The sequence below is a fragment of the Alexandromys fortis genome, unplaced genomic scaffold (assembly GCF_014885135.2).
Source record: "Alexandromys fortis isolate MF-2015 unplaced genomic scaffold, M_Fortis_MF-2015_v1.1 scaffold_30, whole genome shotgun sequence".
In the NCBI taxonomy this organism is placed as follows: domain Eukaryota; kingdom Metazoa; phylum Chordata; class Mammalia; order Rodentia; family Cricetidae; genus Alexandromys; species Alexandromys fortis.
Genome location: NW_026067922.1, coordinates 3,471,345 through 3,478,707, shown reverse-complemented (window position 1 = coordinate 3,478,707; position 7,363 = coordinate 3,471,345). Strand labels below are relative to the sequence as shown.

Genomic DNA, 7,363 nt, shown 5'->3' with positions numbered 1-7,363 from the left:
CTTTCAAAGAGGCAGAGGATATTAGACTTGGCCTGTTTGGAGAGATAGTGTGGCTGGCTCAAAAGTCAAAATCACTTTGCCTCCTGAATGCTAGGATTATGGATAGAGGTCATCTCTATCAGGATCACAATGGAAGTCCACAGTAATGGTGGCTTGAAGGCCAGGTTCCCCCCCCCCCCATACCTCAGTGTTTTTCTCTTGGCATCTCTGAATGTGGTCATCTCTTCTCCCAGGACACCCGCCAAAAGGGTAGTTCAGAGGCCAGGCTTAAACAGCCAGGAGCTGTTACATACTCTTGCCAGCAGATGGCAATATCCGCCAGTCCTCTGCGGTTTGTCCCACCTAGGAGGCACTGAAATGTACCCCTAGGAAGGGCTCTGGGAAAGAAGCTACCTTCTCTCATTATCTCTCCCCCCTCCCCCACAGGGTGGTCTGGCCCACAGAGCAGGCCACACCCAGAGGTCCTAGGTCTGGGATTTGAGGACCCCAGTGTGAATGCCAGAGCTGTTGCTTGGGGCAACCTGGGCAGCCTAGTCATAGGTTAAGCATGGGAAATTCCTGCAATTTGAGGAAGACTGGCCATGGGTATACAGGAGGACTGCTGCCAGAAGCTGCTAGAATCTTTATTTCTGCTGCCCCAGGTCTTTCTGGGAGAGACTTAAGCCTTCCTAGGGGCTGGTAGAGGAGCCAGAGTTATCAGAAGAGAAGGAAGAGGCAAGTAGACACCTGTGTGGAGGTGGGGAAGGGTGGCTGTTGTCACCTCTCTCTCTCCAATCCCCTTCAGGGAGACCTAAGCCAGGACCCACTCTCCCTTTACCCTCTCTCTGCTCTGGATTTTAGGTCAGAGGTCATGGTGCGTCCACACAGAGGACACACTCCTGGTCCTGCTGTCGTGGTTCCTCCATCCTTCACTATCCCTAGGATGACATGTGATTGTTAAACAGTCTCACTATAGTTGGCAAAAGGCAAAGCCAGGAAGGGTGAGGGACTTGCAGCCAGAGGCTCAAGGGCTTGAGTTCAGTTCTCGGGTTAGTGGGTGAAGCCAGATCTGGAACCTGGACAATGGCAGCCCGGGGATCTCAGTGTTTTCCACATGGAATTGACATGCGAAACACACAGTCTGACTTGCACGTTTACAATAGAAAGAAGGGCAGCCAGGACCCAGTGTTCCTCCGTGCACAGAGACCCCTGACTGGGCGGGTAGGTGGGAAAAGAATTACAGTAGGAAGTCTCTGTCCTACCAGAGCCACTTCCTCAGGGACCCCAAAGAAGGAAACCCATAACTACTGTGACTTTTTCATCTGGTCCCCAACCTGGGCACCAAAGGCAGGTTGTCATCCCAGCTGTCCGCCATCACCATTTGGGCTACAGCAGGAAGGCTGGGAGGAGGCAGGCAGCACAAACCTTGGTCCAGGAGCACAGATGCCTGCTACAGACTGAGCTTCAGCCTTACATCTCTCATGGAATCCTTCAAGTATTAACCCTGCAAGTATTGACCCTGGCCAGGGCATTCCTCCCAAACATCCCAAGGGCCCAGATTGAACTCTGCTCCTCTGGTCCAGAAGAAGGAAGAACTGCTTGGGAAAAATAAGAGGCCATGTGTGTGTGTGTGTGTGTGTGTGTGTGTGTGTGTGTGTGTGTGTTGCATGCGTCCCCCATGCCCAAGCGGCTTTTAGATAGCCCATGACCTGCACAGGCCCAGTTTGGTATCCAGTGCAATTTTAAAGTAAAGGGGAGTGGGTGTGGTTCAGGCCCTCAAAGCCTTCTGACAGGTGATCCGTCTATTTTCTGGACACACTCTGGGATTTGTCTGAGCTGAATTGACACAGACTGGCGACCTCCCTCCTCAGCACAGCCCTCTCTTTAGAAACAGAGCTAGCCAAATCAGAGCCTGCATGTCTGCATGCTCTCCATGCGCATGCGCCCCCTATTGATACGGAGGAGGTGGAAGCCTCTTTCACCCATGCTGGATGGGTGCTCTAACCCTAGTGGCTCCAGAGCGCTCCCTCCAGGCTCATAACTACCTACAAACATACCAGTAGCCTGTTGTCTTTTGCTCTCCCCATCTTGAAGAGATGTGATCGCTTGCCCCCCAGACGGTAGAGTTTAGTCTTGCCTTGGTTTGGGTCTGACCACCCTAGTATAGGAAAAATAGCAGGAAAGAGGCGTCATTCAGGGTAGAAGAGAGGGGAGGAAGCTGGGCAGGTACGCCCGAGGCCCCACCATCCAGTTAAGAAGAGTACTCAGGTCTTGGGGTGAGGAGAGGGTGACACAGTGTCTGCGGGTGGGGAGGCCTACACCGCTTTTGGCGCTAGCCTCCAGCTGGTGGCCCTCACGTGGCAGGGACTGAAACAGGATGCATCAGCGAGGAGAGGCGGCTCCTGCCCTGCGTTGCGCGCGACAGGCCTCAGTTGGGGGGCTCAGAACTGCGGGTCGAGCGTTTAGCAGGTGACACTGCTCTGGGAGCTGGGCGGGGTGGGATGGGAGAGAAGGCAGGCAGCGGTTTGCTGTGCACACTTTCCCCATTATTAAACACCATGTTCAAAAGTGGACTTCCCGGAGCCACGGAGCCTGTGTCGCGCTGCGGACCAGCCCACGGAGCCCATGGACCTGAACACCGCCGCTTTGCTGTGTCTCTGGCTGCTGAGCGCCCGCCATCCCGGTGGCGCGGCGGCGGGCAGACCCTCTTTCCGGCTCGGAGTCCTTCAATTCTCCAGGCCGCCGCAGTTCCCGGGCCCCACTACTGTGCGCCGCGATGCGGGCTCTGGCTTCACGAACCGCTCGGTGGGTGGTGCCACACCACTTCAAGATGTCCAGCTTTATTGGAGTCTGACTGGAAGGGGCTCCGGTCATGGCAGCCACGGGGCACCGTCGCACGGACACAATCACCGACTTTATAGACGCAAGGTACTTTAGGTATCTTCTGCGACAGTACATCGTGTCTGCTCCTGCCCATAGACGAGTTCGGGGGAGCAAGCTTCAGCTCCATTGGATTCAGAGCCATGGCCTCACGAATCCCATCTTCAGGTGTGAGAAACTTCGAAGTCAGCGCATCCGAAATCTCTAAGACTGGACTGTGGCTCCAGGCAAGGCTTGGCTTCCTAGGGCTGAGGGGTGAAGGTCAGTCTCTCTGTCGAACTGTCAGGTCTCCCTCAAGCTGGCGAGGGAAGTTCAAGATCCGCTTCTTTGGGGAAGGGTTTAGAGTGGTCTGGGGCCTGGAGCCCTCGGAGAAGAAAGAAGGACAGGAGTGGGACCCTGAAGAACAGGGATTAACTGTGACGGTAGGTAGGTTCCTGTCTCCAGGGGAGGATACACAAATTGAAGGAGCTAAGGGGAAATGAGAGGAGAGAAATAGGCATTGGATGAAAGTAAATTCGCCTCTCTTCATACAAGGAAGGCCCTTCCAGCAGGCCATGTTTGGTGGATAGTGGCTTGTGTGTGGGAGGTGAGTATGGGTGCCAGCGATCTGTGGCAGCCAGGCCTCTGTGGCCAGAGTCCAGGGCTCGGTTGTGTGGGGGAGGACATGGATGCCTGAAGTTCAAATGTTCTATTTTACCCTGTGCTGGACCCTCCAAGGTAGGGTGTGGGCAGGACTTGTGAGGTAGTTGCTGTGTATCATCGGACTTTTATTAATCTCCATTGAAGTCATTAAAGCAAACAGATAGGGAAAATTTAATTTCAGGTGGAAATGCAAGCAATTTTGGCCTTAATTCTACCCAGCCAAAGATCTAGCTTGGAAATCAGGAAGGAAAGGAAGACAAATAGGCCAGGAAAGTAAAGTCCGGCAGCCACCGACAGTCTGCAGGCCACTGCCACCAGCGTGGGAAAACAGGCAGAGGCCACCGTGCAGTAATCACCCATCTCAGAAGCACACACAGTAGCCCTGCACAGATAGCTTGCTTTCTGGTCCATAGAAATCCCAGGCTCAAATGGCCCGTAGGACCAGCGCGCATCTTCAGAAGGTCTGTCACCGCACTCGGCACTGATTCACCGATTCACGGGAAGAGCCAGTCCTGGCACACAAAATCAGGGAAAACTCCAGAACTACATAGTGTTCTCCCAAGGTGCAGGTGAGAGCAGGGAAGGGCCCTAAGATCATAGAATCATCAGACTTCTTAGGGCTGGTTTAGTGTACTGTGTTATAGAACCAACTAGGTTCTTCTGGTGGACCTCTGCTTGACCAGCAAGATCCAGAGGTGGGCCACCTTTCCTCCCTCCCTCCCTGGAGAAGCAGGGTAAGGTGGAGGCTGCAGAGAAAGTTCTTTGCTGTGTGTGGGGGGAATCGTGGCTGCGGACACAGCCCAGCACCTCTGTCTAGCTTGGTACCACCAGCTTTCTTTTAGAACAGAGTTGCTTGAGCAATACACCCAGACTGTAGACTTAAGGCATGAAGGCCTGGTGTCCATGGCTGGTGAACAAATCCTGAAGGTGGGTGGAGTTTCTGCCTGGTCTCTCTGATGGGGCAAAATGAAACCCATATGACCCTCTAAAAAGGCAACGCCTTGTCTGCTCTTTGATGGAATTTAAACTTTATTTTTTCCTTCCTTCCTTCCTTCCTTCCTTCCTTCCTTCCTTCCTTCCTTCCTCCCTCCCTCCCTCCCTCCCTCCCTCCCTCCTGAGCCCATCCGAAAGAAAAAGGGCCGTGTCCAGAAATAAATCACATTAGAGCTAAAGACTAAGCAGCGCTCACTGTGGCAGCCTTCACCACCACTAATCTTTCCATGAAGGTTCGTTGCATCCCATTGCCTTTACCCTTCCCTTTGGTGGCTGTGTGAGCACCAGGAGAAGCCAAAAATGAGGTCGAAGAGGGTGACCAACAATGAAAGCTCAGGGCAGACTTGGGAGAACCTGTCACTAACCTGGGCCCTCATTTCCTTTCTGTTGAAGGGACAGGGTGACCTGGGGGGAGGGGATCTGTATTCCAGTGCTGCCGTGTTTCTGGACTATTCTCAGGGTCCAATTGGCATGGGAAACCGTGGTCAGTGAGAATGTCTAGTAGGTTGGGAGAAGAGAAGAAACTAAAGGGGAAAATGAATTTAGGGTGTGAGAATCGCACAGCTAGAGAAGCTCACAGCTCTCTAGGGTCGCTAAGCCCAGCAGCAAGGGGCAACTGTCATACGCAACAAGTCCCTAGGAAAGCTCACACCTTCTTGTGCCCACTTGGCCAGAAGTCTGACTTACCATTTAGGCAAAAGCAAGGCGCTGGTGCAGGCAGCAGAACTTAGGGTTCGATTTTGGGTAGCAGTGGTGCGCTCCTGGCCCCACGGTTCAGTGATTAGGTATGTGTCTGTGGTTGCTGTGGACGGCTGAAGAACTAAAACTTCAGGTATAGGAAACAAGTAAGGATCCCTTTGCCCGGGACCAGATTGACAGCATTTCTTCTGGAGCCCAGATGTAGCCACTGCTGCCCGCTCCTATGGGCCTTCTTGAGATGTTATGTGTCAAGGGCAGAAAAGTCAAACTAAGCTGCTCCACTCTTTCTGTTTCTATTCTTCCCAGCAGAGGAATAGAACCTGCGGCTGAGCCCGGCCAGAGCTTTCTATTCCATATATCCAGCCTCCCCGACGCCAGCGAGGTAGTGAATGCTAACCTTCGCGTGCTGCACTGGAGGTCTCCAGAGACAGACCAGGACAGTGAGACTCTCCCTCCGCTGCTGCATCTACACGTGTGCCCCGACGCAGCCCGCACATCTATCTAGCCTGCTATCCTCGCGGACTGCCGAGCCGCTCTAAGTCGCGTGCTGGGAAGAGTTGGACGTGACAGACGCTGTGCACAGCCACCGTCGCAAGCCGTGCGCCTCCTGCAAATTCGTACTTCCAGCTGGCCAGGGGTGGCAGCGGCAATGACACTGGTGCGGAGGAGCGCGAGCTGCTGGTGAGTACACAGAGTATACCAGCGCGAGCTGCTGGTGAGTACACAGTACACAGAGGAAAGAGTCTGTTCCGGGAGATCCGCGACCAGGCCCGCGTGCTCCAGGCTACCGCAGAACAGCCACCGGATCTGGGACCAGTAGCTGGGGAAGCAACAACTCCCGGTGGACCCAGGCGCTGACTGGTATCCTGAGAGCTCAGAGCTGTAGTAGAGGGGATAGGGTGGGAGTCGCTGCAGCACCAAGCCTTCGCACGGGGACTTAAGGAGCTGGGCTGGAGAGTCTGGATCATTGCACCATCAGGCATGATCTTCAAGCAGTACAGAGACAAGGTGGTGGAGGCCTGCCGCTGTAGGTAGCATGCCTTCTGGGGAGGGCCTTGCCACTCAGGACCCCAGATGAAGAGCAGCCCAGACCAGGCCAGAGGAATGGTGCATATGGGTTACTCCAGAACAGAGGAGAGCACACAGTTCACACTCACATTTCCGCACCCCCCCCCCACATTTGCCAGGGGCGGCAGGTGCGAAAAGTCTTGTGCAAATGCGATGACTGATGTCACAGCCATGCTTGTTTGCTAACATCCATACAAACCGCTGTCTCTTTAAGAAGGTGTCTGTGCTTATGCTGCAGTAATTGACACTAAATTCAAGTAGAAACGGTATGGTTAGCGTCGGATTCTTCTTTTAGTTGGAGGAGGTGTGGCACCATGGGATGGTTGAATTCCTACCCCTGGACCCTGAGTCCCACTGCAGGGCTGTGGTACCCAGATTCTCCGGAGGTGTGCACTGGGAATCTAAAAAAAGTAAGGAACCACTGGGGGAAGAAAGCACCCATCCCCTATCCAAGCCTGATGTGGTGCTGTCTCGGTTTTGAAGAGGAAACTTTATCCAAAGAAAGGGTGCTGCAAATGTTAATCCCGACTTTTTAAAAAAATCAATTCCTATTAGGAATTATTTGGGAAGTAGAAAGAATATTTTTCTCTTGGTGGTGTGAGTAACAGGGTAGGATCTGCGGGGTTTAGAAGCATCTAGAGGGTGGTGCAGGAGGAAGTTGAGCAAAGGCTGCACTTGGGTTGCAGAGGCAGCCGAGGGTGCCAAGAGGATGCCCTAAGAGGCAGGAAGGAAGCTGTCAGGGCTTGAGTGTCCTGGGGCTGCTCCGAGGGGATTGAAGCCCATTTTCCAGGAAGGCAAAGCCCCCTCCAAGAGGCGATGGGTGCTTATGCTTTGCTGTGGAATCTGTGCTGGCCCAAGTGTGCCTTCCACTGTGTGTGTTGCTGTTATATTTTGGCAGTGTGACAGCGACGGGAAGTGAAGCCACACACAAATGCTTTTCTCAGGCCCAAACACACAGCCTGGACCTGAAATGCAGGAGGTCCTTACTCATAGACCGGTAGTTGTGGCCTTTGGTGTGGGATGAGCAGGGTGCAAGCCTGTCTCTCATCTCCAGAACCCCTGATCTACAGAGGTGTTTGGTTTGATTTCTTGCTGCCTGTCC

At 53.7% G+C, this 7,363-nt stretch overlaps 1 pseudogene; it reads left to right on the top strand.

Annotated features, from left to right (window-relative positions):
* Positions 1–4,711: 4,711 nt before the first annotated feature.
* On the top strand, positions 4,712–6,610 carry LOC126501349 (growth/differentiation factor 7-like; annotated as a pseudogene).
* The last annotated feature ends 753 nt before the right edge of the window (positions 6,611–7,363 follow it).